At 31.0% G+C, this 18,581-nt stretch overlaps 2 long non-coding RNA genes across 2 annotated transcripts; both read left to right on the plus strand.

Moving 5' to 3' along the window:
- Positions 1 to 7,177: 7,177 nt before the first annotated feature.
- On the plus strand, positions 7,178 to 9,216 carry LOC134705107 (uncharacterized). The gene is made up of 3 exons (XR_010105482.1): positions 7,178 to 7,340; positions 8,551 to 8,652; positions 9,170 to 9,216. It is a non-coding gene; the product is annotated as an uncharacterized LOC134705107 (long non-coding RNA).
- A 5,897-nt stretch (positions 9,217 to 15,113) lies between these two features.
- LOC134705108 (uncharacterized) lies at positions 15,114 to 18,237 on the plus strand. Its single transcript, XR_010105483.1, has 3 exons — positions 15,114 to 15,284; positions 17,601 to 17,699; positions 18,139 to 18,237. It is a non-coding gene; the product is annotated as an uncharacterized LOC134705108 (long non-coding RNA).
- Positions 18,238 to 18,581: the final 344 nt, after the last annotated feature.

An 18,581-nucleotide genomic window follows, 5' to 3' on the forward strand; every position in this document is an offset into this window, starting at 1 on the left:
ATCGAATGACAAAACTCATAAAAAACAAATGGACAAGAACTGCCATATTCCTGACTTGGTAGGGGCGTTTTCAATTGTAGAAAATGGTGGATTAAACCTTGTTTTAAAGCGCTAAACCTCTCACTGTGATGACATTATCAAATTGCGTTATATTTACAATGATGCGTGAACTAAACAGACATAATAAATACAATAGTCAAAATATGGGTACAGCAGTCATCATCGTGTAACAATTTTAAAAGAAACAATTTAACAGAACACAAAAACATCTATCTACAAACAGATTCATTGTTCAATCAGTTTAATTGAGTTCTGAGGCTGGTTTGTCACTAACTGCTCGTAATTCTTTGTTTATTTTTTCATCATTGTCACATTGCTAAGTTTTATCTGTTATCGTATCTAACATCGGACTTCTTCTAAACTGAGTTTAAATGTGCGTATTTCTGTGTGTTGTTTGATTCCACATAAGCGAGAGGTATATGGAGTGTTTAGATCTCTCTAAACAAGTTTGACTCTGCTGCATTTTTACGCCTTTCTAAAATTAAAAACCTCTGTTTTATTTTGGTTCATTTATATGGTTCGGAATTTAAGAGTGACGAAAATTATTGTTGAACTATACATTCTAAAAGGGCCAGCTAAAGCCCGCTTTCGAGTACGGGATTTTATCGATGTGTTGAAGACCCATTTGTTGATTACGGATGTTTTCTGGTTTTTAGGGCGGGTTGTTGTCTTTTTACAGTGCAAAGTGTAGACGTGTTGAGAAATGCTCAAATAATTGCAATGAAAGTAAAACATTAATTGGGCAAAGACAACTGTACTTTGTTCAAATATAAAGGGAAACAGTTGATACTTGTTTTTATTCAGTTGTCACTGACCCCGTCTGTAAGTACATAATATCATGTACAAAAACGTATGTTTAGTTCAAAGTTTTACATTTTCTCCATAACTGCAAGTATCATGTTTATGATTTATACTTAAATAGACAACGAAAAGGACGAAGCAATAGATATTTACATTTTTGAAAATATCAATGTAACTGATGTATTGAAATATGTGCTAAACGGCTTGCATGTTTTATTTAGAGTTAATTTTGTAGTGTTTCACCTTTTGGGGGAATTTAATTTGTCAAATAGCAATTAACATATATTATTTATGATAAAGATAAAGTAAGCAAAACTGATGATTCAGTTAATCCTGTGAGAGACATATCTGTCATCCAGTTCCTTGATTGCAACACCCGCCGCTGCCCATGTTTGAACCACCTTTCAAAAAAAAATGCATTACGATTGGTATTTTGTTAAGATGTTTATTATTTGTGGACTTTAATACTAGCTAAAATATTAATAAAGAACACCAACGTTTGAAATGGAATACACAAAATTTAATTATCGATTGAAAAGGAACTATAATAACATACTATCAAATATTCAATTTAAATTGTACAGGTAAAGGATACAATCAAGACACCATATTTTTTTATATCAAAGGTACCAGGATTTATAATTTAGTATGCCGAACGCGCGTTTCGTCTTCATAAGACTCATCAGTGACGCTCATTTCAAAATATGTATAAAGCCAAACAAGTACAAAGTTGAATTTGATATCACAAGGATTTAGAAAGTTTAAAAAGATTAACGACGTTAATGATTTCTATAAAAGTTCCTCATTTACACACAAAAATACCTGTTAAGTCGATAACACACCCTTCACCTACAACATACTTGTATCCTGCTGGACAAGTTTGTCTTTCCTGGAGTTGTATTTCATGTTCATCATTCTTTTGTCTATGAGTATCTGAGCAGAAAATATGACTTTATAAAACCGGTGTGTATAAATTCTCATGGATGTAATCAAAATATAAATTTAAAAATACTATTTATGGCAGTGACATTGTCTCAACAAAATAACGAAACTTTTATGAACTATTTTTCTCAATTTTTAGATTTTTTACCTACATACATCTACATGGAATTAATGTATTTGCATGATTTAAAGCTCACTTATACATTATTTTTTAAAATAATACCGACGAGCATGATACAAGTTATTTGTAAAATATATCCTCACTTTGTTAAAACCTTAGTTTCTTAATAATTTCAAAATTTATACGGGCAATAAAGAAAGAATATTTGTAAATCATATCACTACCAAAAAACTAACTAGTGAGATAATGATACCCGAGGGCACTGATGGTCCACACATAAAGATTTCGATTCAGTGCTGTAAAAAAATGAAAACAACACATTGTACAAATGCATGCATTTGATGCGCTTTACTAGATTTACCTTTACCAGGAACGCTAAAAAGCGAAAATTTGAAAGCAGAGGATATGTAAGAACAGACACGGTTGAGCTTATGAAAAAAAAGCCAAAAAAATAACCAAAAAAATCGAAGGCCAAGTTGTATAATTTGTGCACGTAAGGTAATATCTGATTGTGCAATTCATTCCCTTTTTGAACAGTTGATCAATATATATGTATGTTTAAAATTGTAGATGCCGTAAATGAGCAAACGGTATAATATCTCTACGTGAATAAAAATATATGTGGCGTGTTAGACTCTATGTTATTGTTTTATTTCATCAAAAGTAATTCTAGTTCTCCCATGTACCCAATTTTAAAGTGCAAAGATCATTTTTATGTTAAGAGTTCTTCAAAGGCTGGTCGATAATTTTTTAAGTCAAATTCTTTCTTTCAAATGATCTTCAGACTGATCCACTTCGAACAATTCAGAACCATACATTCAGAAAATTCGTTAGTAGTAAGTCACGATCTGTTTCCGACTGCTATTTACCGTTATTTTAACATGTACAAAGATGCAACTGTGCAACAATATTCTTTACGTGAACTGAACAGAACTGGCTTAACTTCGGCCAAATATACGAACAGTACTGAATTAACCAAAAAGACGACATCCTGAAAAAAACGAAATTTTTAAAGACTTCATTGTTTCACTTATGATTTTTTGTCAAGGTACTGTTAAAGTAAAAGTGACAATTTAAGACTACGATGTTTTAGTTAGTGTCGGTATTCCTTTCTTCCGATAGAATGTTATATACACTAAAATATTAGGCCTGATCTTGTCTTATATCTAGACAAAAAGTACATTTTTCTAATCTTCCTTTTGAAGACGAACTCTGGATGCCTTACATTCGTGCATTGTTCAGTTATCAACATACTGTATAATTACCTTTATCACATTGCTCTATCAACGAGTTCCAAGAGGTGTTCGGTGGACATTTATATGGAGACACCAGAACCTTGAGCAACTGTAACATTTCTGTCTCTTTTAAATCCTTTATGATCTTCTTGTCTAATAAAGAAAGTCTTACAATGAAGTGGTAGTGGAAGCAAAGTTACAAACAAACAGGTAAAAATGAAATCAAAAAGAATTGAAGCATTAATTGCTATTTGGTATTTTCATATCTAAATTACTGACATACAGACTACATGATACGGTTATCTGTAAGAGTTTATAATGATCTAAGAACTATAAATATAATCCAATTTTCTTTTAGCAAAAGTTATAAATCGTTTGTATTATTATTCTTTCTAAATAAAAGTGAATCACACGTTGACGTACAAAATACAACTGTTAATTATTAAAAAGTTACTTATCACTTTCTCTTTTTGTAAGTGAAACAATATTTATTTCGAAAATATTTTCCTTAAAAATTGTTGATATACATACCGTTATTATAGCCACTAGTTAGCTGTAAACAAACAAGTAAAGTTATTACAAGTCTACAAGATATCATTTTCTTATCTTTTAATTGAGAGTGCATCACACAACTACAGAACTGTAAGTTTTATATCATGATAAGTTATAAATGAATACACATTTATTGTCAATGACAACAAAAAACATACTGTAAACACGCACCCTTATCAAAAGATACTTTATTCCTACTTGAATATGTCAAAGAAAGCAAACATGATAAGATTTGATTTTTTCTTTCATTTTGAATAAAAAGTAATTGGCATTTATAATTAAATTTAAGTCCAATATAAATCAAGTATGTCAAGTGATTATCTGACAGTTAGTAATGCAAAAGTTTACCTAGTAAAATTTGATTTTGGAAATAGAATTAAAATGATGCATCATAAAAATAGACCCAATTTCCACATTCATCTTTACGCGTTTTAAATTGATTTTTTTTTATATAATACTTAACACCTTTTTATCAGTTGCATGACCTTACTGAAAGTACATACATGAATACTCCAGTACTATGAGTTAAGACGGAGCCCTACACACTTATGTCGGCATCACACATATAACACACTAGATAAAATGTAAAACAATACTAACACATACAGAAAGAAAGTTCGCAGATACCTACAAGATTTAAATCTTTGCTATGTAAAGTATTATTACCTTCTTAAACCACACACACAAAAAATATTTGTGAAGTAGCAAAAATAAAACTGAATCCTTAAATTCAAAACAGAGAGACAAACAGTAACTATTTGATTTGTTGCAACGGTGAATGCTTAACACTGTTAATAAATAAAAAAAGACTTTTTACAACTCTATTTCTCATTTAATAGGAATTGATTAAAAACCATCTTACACTTACACAATCGGCATTCCAATGGAAACCAAGTCTGCTCCTATTTCGGTATTCGATTCATGTTAGACTGACCGATTTTGTTTTTTGTCCATTGATTTATGAGTTTTGAACAGCGGTATACTACTGTTGCCTTTATTTAAAACAAATCTTCTCAGGACAAATGAGAAGAAGCTAGCAATGTCCTTTTACTTTTCATCCGCTTTAAAGATGATCTTCTCTCACTGAATAATTCAAAGTTTGGTGATTACAATGAATGTTGGATGTATCTATTCTGTCGCACTTCACATAGGGAAACAAAATATACCATGTATACATCTTAAATAACAATAAGGGACCATTGAAAACAAAACTTTACGAAAAAAAAAACAGATGAATTTAGATTCCCTATGGTCAATTTTCTATTTCTATCTAGCGAATTCCCAGCAGCGTCTGCATACGGAGTATATATCTCCTAATTGAAACGATATTCCCGGGCTTGTATTTCCTATCATGCTTTCCTTTTGAGAGGGTCGCTGCTAACACGAAAGCTATTAAACCAAGAGTTCAAAATGGTGAAGCTGAAATCAACCCTTCGTAAATTTTAATGACGAAATCACTAGTTGGTTGATTGTTATGGAATACTCTTTTCACAGATGATATTTGATATGTTCCTTGTGTCGTTACTACATCCCCGTTCCCTTTTCACGAAAATCAACTACCTAATTAGACTATTTAACGGGTTTTTTTTAATAACATGAGGAATACGACGGGTGCCAAACGTGGAGCAGAAAAAGGTTACCGTTCCTTAGCACATGACATTGTCCAAATTTTTGGTTGGGGGTTCGAGTTGCATAGTCTTTAGTTTTCTATGTTGGCCATGTGTACTAATATTTTTCTGTGTGTCTTGCAATGGCGTTTTCAATTTATTTTCTATCTATGGATTTCAATGTGTTTCTTTCGCCACTCTATAATCTATAAGAAATAACGTTCCGAGGAATATGAAACAATACAATTGAGAAAAAGAAATTAGAAAGCCTAAAATATAACAAAACTATATGCGCGAAACATATTCTAGTATTACAAACAAGTACTTAAGACAACCACTGAACTATCGGTTCTTGGCATAGAATAGCTAAATAAAACATGTTGTGTTTACATGTTTGTTAACATGTTTGGTGTGCAATTAGAGTTCTAATTGGCAACGTGAAAGTCATCTATTCGAAATCTTATGGAATATCAGGTTAACAGATGATGAAACCCCCAATCCCTTCATATTTCCCTTGAAAATATGGTTTACCGAATTTTTTCGATTGGGTTCGTTGTTTGTTAAAATGGGTTTTGTCATCTATTGTTTTGTTGGGTTTTTGTTTTGTCGTTTATCATTATTTTTTTGCCATGGCATTTATGGAATATACTGTAAATACACGGTGTAGATGCCGCCGTTTAGAAAGATTAATGTGTGTGTTTTTTCAAATTTCTTTTCAGAACGGCTCATATCTACACATAGAGTGACATACAAATATCAGCTAAAACTGGCAAGGGTGATAATATGATGAGAAGGACACAGTTAAATCTTAAACAATTACTCGAGAACTATATGCCAATTAGAGAGTAACACATTAAAATAAAAACAAAAAGTTGTATAGGTCTTTTAAAACTATTAACTGTCGAAACAATTTGTCAAATCTTATTAAATTTTAATGGTACTAAACTAACTTTGATATATAAATGTGTCTCTGTTCTACGAATGCAATATATTATTTAAAGTAGAAAGAATTTTTTTTTATTACAGAATTAAATAAAGATACATAAAAAACAATTTAGAAAGAAAACTAATTAAATTTAATTATAAGAAAATGTAATATGATTGCCAACGAGACAACTCTCCATCAGAGACCAAATGACAAAGCAGTTAACAATTACGTCACCGTACGGCCTTTACAAATGAGCAAAACATATACCACAGAGTCATCTTTAAAAAATTCAGAAATGACAAGCATGCAACAATTTGAACGAGACAACTAAATTTACAATATGAAGTGATATTTATTGGATCTACGCATCAAATAAAAAGTATGTATTCGTATTCAACGTGTTGACTTATAGATTAAGGGATTTTCATAACTAGTTATCTAAATAACTTTGAAATCGATTATTTTGTCTTTTATTGTGATTTTAAAATAGGTTTCATATAAAAAGGACTAATACAAAATCGCAGCATTTCGTCTATATAATATAACTATTAACACTGTCCCATGTTTTCTGTCTGAACTTGGGCTGATGGTAGTCCTATTTTTCTCGATTAAGCACCATCACATTCGACCAGAGAGTCATGTTTGCTTTATGTTCCTTGTAATTAATGTTGGTAGCATAAATTTTGTTTAAATCTATAAGATATTACTAAATAACATATCTCTACACCCACAAAAAAACTAACATAACAAGAAAATAAAGTACAAAAAATATTTCAAACATGTTACCATGCATATGAAATTATATAAAATGTTTACATGATATTGATTTTGAAAAAGGCAATTGGTACATTACTTGTTCATTATGTTTCATTGTTAACTTTCTAGTCACCATAAATTACATAATTTTCCCTGAATACATATCGAACTTCATTATAATTTTATTACATATACGTATCAAATCAACTCTGTACGACGTATTTCCAGTTATAACTAGCAAAGTACTGGTAGAAAGAGGACCGTGAATATGAACAGCAAATTGATTCAAGTATTTTTCACGTTTATGTTGTTTCTACATATACACCACAGCGTGGATGGTATGTATAGCATATTGATGTATTTGGTTTCAAGGCTTTGAACATAAAGTCTTCAAATGACACTTTAAATTATGTCTTATATATATATGCAAAGTAAAGGATTTTTTTAATTTTCCAACCCTAATGATCTTGATCTACCTAAAATGTGTTTTGATAAAAAAAAAAAAAAAAAAAAGAAAAAAAAAAGAGCGGCGAAAATTACCAGAGGGACAGTCAAATTCTTAGGTCAAAAATAAACTGACAATGCCATGTCAAACGATAAAAAGAACAATTAATCATTAAATTTTCTTTTTGTGGTCTGAAAAACAGAAGCGGTAGCCAAACATTTTTATCTTAAAAGTAAAGCTTTGTATTCGTTAAGGTGAAAGGAAATAGAAAGTGTTTTAGTACACAATGAAAAGGTTATTACCACTGATTTCTATTAGATATTTTCTTTTGCGTGATCTCTTGTTTGTTCATTTGTGATACTTTCTAGTTGCTTTTGATTTGTTGCGGTCGTGTATTATCCTATGAACACATTTCATCAATGATGCAGGTTTTGCCCATTGAGCATTCGACAGTCAGTCCTTAATGTTTGATAGTTATGATAAAAAAAGTGAAAAACATTATTCTTATCACAAGTAGAAAATTCATCATTTGTCTACAACTCATATCAGTAGACCAAAGTGTATAATAATAGAACAACTTTAAATTTCATTTACAACCACCTCTACAAAGTTTGCAAAGAAGAGTAACAGTGTCAGATATGTGTTATAGCCACAGTTAACATAAAATACATACGAGTACAAATGTATCAGCCTATTAACAGGGTTTTTGTTATAGTAACACTAATATTGTATAGTCAGAGATTTTCGGACGTTGTCGCATCATTAGAAAGTGAAGTGTTCTTTCTGACGTTTTTCAATGTAACAATGCACAGTAATATGATTATTCATAATTGCATAGCTAGAATATTTGTTGTGTTTTATGATATTTCTATAGCAAATTAATTTTGAGAAACAAATGCTATTTTTTATGTTCCTGATGGTCATACATTTCTTTGCGTGCTTAGGTCTTAAACATCTTTAACATTGAAATGTGTGGATTTGAGCGATTCTGAAAAAGGGTTAACCGAGAAAAGCTTCTCATACACACGAAATTTGTAAAGGCTTTCACTATTTTAAAATATTGGACATTAAACTTAGATAGATAACATTTTTTTTATTAATAGGTGTTAGATGTCCACCTTATTCTATGTTCGATGCAACTGCAGAAAAGTGTGTGTGTCAAGAAGGATATCATTGGGTCGATGCAACTCAAACATGTGATCCGAGTAAGTTAATTAAATGAAAACTTCTTTTGTTCATCAAAAAATATTCGTAAATGGTATTTACGTTTTGCAAAAAAAAAGTTATATCTTTTTCTGCTTGAAATTTTAAAACTGAAAATGGTTTGATAACTCAACATTCTAAAGTACACAAATCAAACAGAGAACCAACATAAGGTGACGTTTAAAGAGACTTATGAATTTGACTCTATAGACGTAGATTTTCACACGAGTCTAGAACAAACATTCACAAAGAAAAACGACAGACAATTAATTATAGAAATGCGTTGCTGAATGTCGAAGATTTCACGTACTTGATAGTATATATTGTTGAAAACAATCAAACAAGAACAATTCGTAGCTAGGAATCGCACACATTCAAATTTTTCGGTAGTAGTAATTCAATTAAATTATGCATTGATGTAGCTATCTGATAGTGCTATAAAAAATGTAGTTACATAGTAATCTAATGGAAACTAATTCAATGATATGATATCTTAATCAAAACAATTTATAATTTCAGACGATATTTCATGTTGTAATCCAGACATAAGCCTTAAACCTGGTAAACGGTGACATATAAAAATAAATCTATAACTAAAAATCAGTTGTTTAGTCTTTCCACCTTTAATGCATATCTTTTGATTTGAAAACATTAACTTTCGAATATAAATCCAATTTTGATGCCAGGAGAAATCAATCCGTTTATTGATTCCAAAAATGTGAACATATATTCCTGAAAAATAAAAAAGAAACGATTAACCACAGACATAATCAAACGCTATCAACCAACGAAACAACTGAAAAACAGCTGCCATATTTCTGACATGGTACATGCATTTTCTGAACAAATGGTGGATTAACCCTAGTTTAATAGCTCGCTGTACCTCTAAATTGTGTGATGTTTGTCAAAGTTCCTATTGACAATTTGGATGCGCACCCATAACCGATAACATAGGCTCATGTAGCAATAATTGGGATTCAGCAGTAAAAATTGTGTAAATATGCATCAAGTACATGCATTCAAAACATCTGATTAAAAATTATCACAAACATACAAATTAGTCTCAAAGATGCGGCAACAAAAAAGGTGGAATACATAAATAAACACGTAAATAATTGATAACTACTTTTATATTGAATACTTGTATCTGTACGAGTTATACTAATCATTATTTGATGGTCTAACAACCCACGTGTCACTGAATTGGGAAAAAAATTAATTCGATGGTATAAAAAGTTTTTATTTTGGAATATAACACGAACAGTACAACAATTTCATTGGTTGTGTTCTTAATTTGATTTAAACAACTATCCATTTAACAAGTATTGTACTAAAAAACGAAAATGATATTGATAAATTGCACGTTTTTACACGAATTTCAATTTGATTTAGCCGAAACAAACGGCAATCATGATAAATACAAAATATATCAATGTTCTGAGACTTCCCCACCAAATCATTGCCCTTTACAGTATTTTTTATAGTGTGTCTTTCCGTGTTGTAATGTTACATATATACTGTTTCATATTAGGCTGAAGGTTGTGGCATGTTAAACGTTCAAACCCAATGCATTTTTACTCCTTTCCTAATTCTTATGTTCAGTGGTTGTCGTTTATGTGTGTTGTTCATTATTGTTCCTTATTTTTCTTATATCGAGTAGACTGTTGTCTTTCCTGTTTCAATTGTTTTTCAATAGTCATTTGGGGCCATTATAGTTTGCTGTTCAGTGTGAGACAAGGCTCCGTCTTTAAGGCAGTATTTTGACCTATAGTTATGATTGCATACTTCACAGCACTCAATTAGCTGTAAACAAATACGTAAGGTAATAAGAGCTTCCCAATATCACTCTGAGTTCTATTGATAATATATCAGTCCTTAACGTTATGCTTCATATCTTAATGAATTCTAAATCAAATCAGCACGCATCATATCATAAGATACCTTTTGCTTGAACAAATAGAATGAGCTGATTTCTATTTTTATTCTTTTTTTCTGAGTTGGTACATGCATTTTCGAATGTATGTCAAGAATGACGGATTTACCCTGGCTTTAAAGCTAGCTAAGGCTCTCTTTTGATTGAATAACAAAAGTTATATGAATCAATGAAAGCGTAATTATCACATTTCAGAACAGCCACTTACCTCAATTACATATATGCCCTTACATGCGAAGCAAAACTACAAGAAATAAAAAAAGGCTTATAGTTTCTGAGAAATAGTTCAAAGTATTTGTTAAATTGAAAGAAAAAAAACCGAATATTTGACATCTAGTATTCAATTCTCCTCCGATTTACTTCTAAACCAGTCAAGGAATCTAGATAAATAAAGGCAACAAAAGAATACCGCTGTACGTAATTCAGAAATCGATTGAGAAATAAACAAATCCGGGTTACGAGTTTAAACTGAGGGAAACACATCAAACATCAAATAAAAGATGAGAACAACGACATAACAGAAACACTAAAATGTAACAAACACAGAAACGATAATATGACAATGGACATTTTCCTGATTTTGTACAGGACATTTTAAGAAAAAAAATGGTGGGTTGAACCTGGTTTTGTCTCTAGCCAAACCGCTCTGTTTTTATGACCATGTTATTTATAACGATACATGACAGGACTACAATACAAATAAATAGGAGAACATACAGGACAGAGAACCACAAATCGGTTCTAATCTCCTTTTTGGTGTTGAGTCAAATGATGACAACCAGGATCTTGTATCCTCATATATTGCAGGTTCTTCCAAGTGTTCCACTAAACCCCTTCTAAATTTCTTACTATCATACTCACTGCAGTCAAAGAAGGACTTCTTCAGTAATATACCAAAACAGCATATTAAAGAAGTGGTGTTTATCAGATGTGGATACTGAAAAATTCAAAAGAGTTATTGGTTAATTTACAATCTCAATCATTAACACATTGTACCAACATTACAACCTATGAATTTTCAACTCTTTATTTCACTATTCCACATACTAAACTTAAAGCTCGACTGAAATAACTGGTCAGCTTCAGCTTATGTTGCTTTAACAAAACGGGCACTAGAAGTTTTAAATATCTTGTTTTGGGCTGGAATTCAGCTTACATTGTGAAACCATACAGACTCAAGAGAAAAACATACCGACGAGGATACCAATACCATACTGGACTTTTTAATTGACAACATATTTGTTGAATTTTGAGGTTTGGTCTTTCAACAGACCTTTAGAATTCTAATGAGTACCAATCGCCTCTACTTGAAGATTTGTTTTTGTATTCCTATGAAGCAGAATTTATCCAAGGGCTAGTTAAGAAAGGAGAAAAGAAATTAGCTCAGTCTTTTAATTTCCCCTTTCGGTATATTGATGATGTACAGTCTCTAAATAATAATAGATTCAGTGATCACTTACATGCAATATATCCAAGTGAACTTGAAATTAAAGATACTACCGACACAGATAAATCAGCTTCATGTTGAGACCTTTTTCTCGAAATGACTACTGATGGTAGGTTGAATACCAAAATTTATGACAAACGCGATGATTTTAATTTTCCTATAGTCAACTTTCCCTTTTATGTAAAGCAACATCCCGAGTATATGTGTCTCAATTGATACGTTACTATAGAGCTAGCTCAAAGTACGTTGATTTTGTTGAACGAGGAATACTATACACATATGCGGCAAAGCTTAGCGAAAGGTAGTGCGACGTAATCTGTCAAACAAACTTTATTAGATTAACTCTCTAAGGAACGATCGTTTTCATTGGTCAATTCAAACCTTCGACATCACACCTTCGAAAATAGAACACACATACGATAACGTTGAATTGACTGATTAATATTCACATATCTGGTCAAGTTCGTTTAAAGCTTCCATCGACGTATTCTCATACATGATTCCAATCACAAATCTAGCTTTTATAAATGTGCATGTGAAATTCATTGGTTTTATAGTTTTCATTGGTTTTATAGTTTTCTACAATTGGTAGTAAAGTTTATACTTTAAAATCTTAAAGTTTTTCATTGGTTTTATAGTTTTCTACAATTGGTAGTAAAGTTTAAACTTTAAAATCTTAAAGGTTTTCACATCTAAATGTTCAATTCAAATGTCTCCTATAGATCAAGGGACGACATCAAAAGTTCAATGTAGGATAAAAAAAAAACTCAATTCACATATTTTTTTCATTTATATCCTCATCATCTTTACTCAATGGACTCGATGAATTAACGTTGTACTTGAAAAATGAAACCGTACTTTACTACAAACACTTCATATTCTTTGCCAAGTTTTAGGTATTCGACAAAGGATAGTTATATTTTTTCTATTCCGTTTACTTGAAGAAAAAAAAATCCCGAAATTGTAAGTAAATTCATAACATGTAACCAACCATGCTTTGTTAAGAAATAACGGAGATTCCAATCATGGCACAGGGGATGATTAATTGTAGTTTATTCTCCAACGGTATACTTCATTAGGATTTGCTATTCTCGGTTGAAAAACGAACGTAAATTATATATCTTAGATATTTCTAGACCGTTGGTTTTCCCGTTTAGATGATTTTACACTAGTAATTGTGGGGACCTTTATAGCTTGTTGTTCAGTGTGAGCCAAGGCTCCCTGTTAAAGGCCGTACATTAACCTATGATGGTCTAATTTTATAAATTGATATTTGGATGGGGAGTTGTCTCATTGGCACTCACACCACATCTTCCTTTATCTCTGTAAATAGAAACAAACAGTTTTTAAAAAAGTGTTTATTCATTAAATCATTTAAATGTATCGATAAAAAGGTGGGTTTCTTCTTGTACATGCATTTAGTCATCCTTAATTTCTTGATATTTTGTTTATTGAATTTCATTTTAAATACGAAAACATATAACATATAAATAACATACTAGTAATATTTAGTTAGCTTTTAATCTACTGATAAAAAAAATCAATATTTATACCAATAAAAATCTTATTACAGTGTTGAATAGGTAACCTTTTAGAATAAGTTTATTTAAAGAAGCGACAAGTTTACATGGATCATTTTTAAATTTCCGAGCACGGTTAACACTATTTCCGTAAAAATGAGGATGTGCTTATCCCGTTTGAAATGATTTTCTACAGGTACATCTAAACTTCAAAACCAATTCTTTATAGCTATGGAAAAATTTAGTAAATGTTTTAAGTAATTAATGGTAATGATATCCGTGGTTTAATAATTTACCAGACATACATAGGTTGAGTTCGTTAAACAAACACGGGCATAGCAAACAAGTAGTGAAATATAAACACCGTAAGATGGTGCCAAAGGAACCTCACCATCTAAAAATAGAAAATTAACAATAAGGAACGAAAAATCGTCTCTTTTGTCGTAAATTCTAGTGCGGCGTTTCCCGTTTAAAACCGAAAAATATCTGAATATTAGTATAATACATATACTTATATACATATATGTTGTTTGTTGATGTGGTTCATAAGTTATCCTCGATTCTCGTTTTTTACATGTATATAGATTAGACCGCTTTTGAATGACTTTACACTAGTAATTATTAGACTCTTTATAGCTTGCTGTACGATGTAAGCCCAATCTCCGTGTTGTAGACCGTACTTTGACCTATAAAATTGTGATTTTGATGGAGAGTTGCCTCATTGGCACTCATACGACATCTTCTAATATCTATATATGAAGTGAAATAGAAACGAGCGATTTTTGTCATATAAAGATATCCTATTCCCCTTTTGTGTTCATACCTTTTGTACTGTTTTCTGACCAGCGTATTCTTACTGGTGATATTTGTTTATGTCTAATTCTTGAACTGAATTCGTAAATGAAATGTCATTAATATCCCAATTCTTTCATTTTTTACATTAAGGTGGACTATGCGGGAAATATACACTTCAAATTAAAAGCATTAACTATTATCAAGGCCTTTGACTTACTAACTAATTGTATGTAGAACATGCACCTTTATATAACTAAAAAGATCTTCATATATTTAAAAACAGAAATTCGCAGAATTTCATCACCACATTAATAAATATAATTGAGAAAGGAACTTGGGAAAAGCGACAACAACCCGATCATAGACTACTATGCTTAATGACAGTCATTCTGTGTTTTTGTGTTATATATAATTGTAACTGGAATTGTAGTTGTAACTTGTCAGGAAACCTCACATTTAAGAAGACAGTCACGTTTATTTTATGTTGCCTATATGTCAACCTCTGTGATTAGTTTTGGTAATATCAATTTTCTTCAAATGTATAAAAGGTTTCAAAATAACATATCTTTACACCCACACAAAGACTTATACAACAAAGAACTGAAAAACTAAATATTTCAAACATGTTACCATTTGAAATTGTATAAAATTATATACATGATATTGATTTTAAGAGGGATTCATTAGGTACATGCATTTGTTCATTATGTTGTATAGTTAACCTTCTAGTCACCATAACTTGATATAACTATTTCTAATTACATTTTGAATTTGATTGGAATTTACATGCATACATGCGCATCGCCTCAGTTCTGCACGAATTTTTGTAGTTTTACTAGCAAAGTATTGACAGAAAGAGGACGGTGAATATGAACAGCAGTTTAATTCAAGTATTGTTCATGGTTGTTTTGTTTCTTCATATAAGTCAGAATGTAGATGGTATGTATTTTTAAATAAAGCAAATAATAACAAGGCTTTGGGATAGAGAAAATATTAAAAAATATACTTAGTTTTTTTATCATTTACCTTTGCTGTATTTTGGCAAAAATTTTAGGAATGTTGGTCCGTACTGCTCTTCAATATCGTACTTTATTTGACCTTTTAACTTTTTTGATTCGAGTGCACTGATGAGCCTTTTGTAGACGAAACGCGCGTCTGGCGTATTTACAAAATTTAGTCCTGGTATCTATGACGAGTTCATTTAATGAAAGAATTTGTTAATATTACAACCCTAATATGAAATATTTTGACTATAAATCTTAATTTTTGTTAAGAAAAAAATAAGAAATGAGTGCACATTCTAAAAATTATTACATCAAATTTAGACTTGACGTTTTACGTGATCTTTTTTTTTGTTCAGTTACACGTTTATCTAGTTTCTTTTGATTTGTCATGCTTGTGTTTTTTCCTATGCACATCTTTTAACAATGGTGCATGTTCTTTTTCCATTTAGCATTCGACATTCTTGCCTATTTTACGTTTTGTAGTTTATGTTGGTCATTCATTATGATAAATAATGAATATATAGATCATGTCATAAGTCAAACAATTTTCATTTTTTATAAATGATTTTCGATCTATCAAAGGTATAAAATCAAAGAACAAATTTTAATATCATTTCCAACAACTTTTGTTATAGTTATAAAGAATAAAAACAGCAACATATATTTTTTATAGCTAGATTTAACTCAAAATAAATTAATACAAGTACCTAATTATAAGCCTGTTACTAAATATGATTTCTATAATTTCACAGAATTTTGTTGTTGTTTACGTTGGTTATTGGAATGATACAGCAGATTCCAAAATATCTAGAAAGATTTTAGAAAAATTAAATCTGACATATTGGATTGAATCATAACGTTTTAAGCATGACGTAATTAGCTATTCTAAATTATATGGTTCGTTACTGACCCCCTACACCTTAAAGGAAAATCCATAGGGGTGAAGCAGGAGGTCGAATCTCCTATGGATTTTATTCACCCTCTATGGTTCGTAGGGGGTCAGTAGTTAACCGTATAACGAATTTATCGCACGCTGAACTTTACTGCTGCATTTTGTTGAAAAATAAACACACAACAACATTAAAAGATGACGTTACCACTAACGCGTCATGAACTCCCTATGAAATTAAGTAACCCCCTACGGTCTCATACGGGGTCAACACGCGACGGCGCTACACCAATCACAACGTGATATTTTAACAGCGGTGCAATAATGGTTGATAGGCCTTACTTAACTGTGTGTCAAATGATAACGGCAATATTAAAGCAGGTTTACGAATTTTGTTCAGCTATTTTCTTCTTACAACTATCAGCAAAATTGTTTGGAATGTTGTTAACTTAAAAACCGTCAATAGCAAAAAAAGTTCATGATAAATCAACGTTATTTTTTCCGAACATTTTTAATAAGAATTTCTTTCAGTTCTTCAATTTTTTTTTATCAAACCCATGGGTCCTCCGAGAAGAACGTACAAAAACAGCAGTAATAGTGCATTCGACCATTTTTATGAAACATGTTCCCCCAAACTTGTTCACACTCAATATACCATGAACATGAAAAAACGGTTAATTTCAATAAGACTTCACAAAATGATGCATGGACACAACCGCTTGGTATGCTAAAAATTTGCGAAAAATGTGTGAAACTCTTTATGATTTCAAAGATCTACCTCCTCAAGGCTACCATGTATTTTGTTGAATTTATATACAAGTTTATATAAAACTTTAGAAAAACCATGGTTATATTGAATCCTTACGATGTTCAGCTTGATTTACGGATGTTGTCGTATGAAAAGAAAATGAAGTGTTCTTTTCAACGATATTCAATGTGACGATGTAAAGTAATTTATTTAATTATAATGGCATAGCTAGTTATCAAAGGTACCAGGGTTATAATTTGATACGCCAGGCATGCGTTTTGTCTACATAAAACTTATCAGTGACGCTCAAGTCAAAATAGTTGAAGAGCATTGAGGATCCAAAATTCCTAAAGGTTGTGCCAAATACGGATAAGGTAATATATGCCTATGTTTGCTGTATTTTACAAAATTTCGCAGACACAATTGGCTAAAAAGCAATGTTATATTGATTCCTTTTGGTATCGTGCTTATGGTCTTATAAACTATATGAATAAACATTTTTTTAGTTTGAGCGATACTAAAAAAGGGTAATCTAAGAAAAGCTTTTGAGACGAACAAAAAACGTCAAAATGTTGAAAATTGAAATGAAAGGAAATACAATTTTTCATGTATAGGTTCATGCCCACCAAATTCGGTATTTGATCCAACGGAAGAAAAGTGTGTATGTCAAGTTGGATACTCATGAGTCGAGGCTACTAACATATGTTATCCGGGTAAGTTTCTTAATTGATAGACATCTTCGTTTTTTCAAAAATATTTATAAATGATATTTCCTTTAAATAAAATAAGTTGCAATTATATATCTCTGCATGAATACTTTTTATGAGTATTTTAAAGAATCATATGAATTAGACTTTCTTTATCAAATACACAAAACCAGAATAAACCATCACATAGAAAAACAACAGCAGTTTTACTATTATAGTTATGAATTGTTGAATGTCGTAGATTTCTAATCATTGCTAGTATTCTGGCAAATGTAGTTAGTGAAATTTACTTCCTAAAAATTAAACAAAAGTAAATCAAATTGAAAACTGCTTAAATTCAAACCATTGTGTGTGTTGGCAATTAGGCAATGATGTTACTTTGTTGTAATAATATTGAAAACATCCTCCGAAGAATGCAATTGATAATATCTATTTATTTTTTCAGACGGCGGTGCATATGGTAATCCAGGTAATCCAGGTGATGGTAGAAGGTAATTCTTGGAACAGAGCAAGATATAGCCAAAAATAAATATACATAGATCAACAGTTTAGTCTTTCTGTCCCAAACATAGATCAACAAGCTGTTTAGTCTTTCTGTCCCAAACATAGATCAATTGTTTAGTCTTTCTGTCCCAGCATAGATCAATTGTTTAGTCTTTCTGTCCCAAATATAGATCAATTGTTTAGTCTTTCTGTCCCAAATATAGATCAATTGTTTAGTCTTTCTGTCCCAAATATAGATCAGTTGTTTAGTCTTTCTGTCCCAAATATAGATCAATTGTTTAGTCTTTCTGTCCCAAATATAGATCAATTGTTTAGTCTTTCTGTCCCAAATATAGATCAATTGTTTAGTCTTTCTGTCCCAAATATAGATCAATTGTTTAGTCT

This window comes from Mytilus trossulus, chromosome 2, assembly GCF_036588685.1.
Source record: "Mytilus trossulus isolate FHL-02 chromosome 2, PNRI_Mtr1.1.1.hap1, whole genome shotgun sequence".
In the NCBI taxonomy this organism is placed as follows: Eukaryota; Metazoa; Mollusca; class Bivalvia; order Mytilida; family Mytilidae; genus Mytilus; species Mytilus trossulus.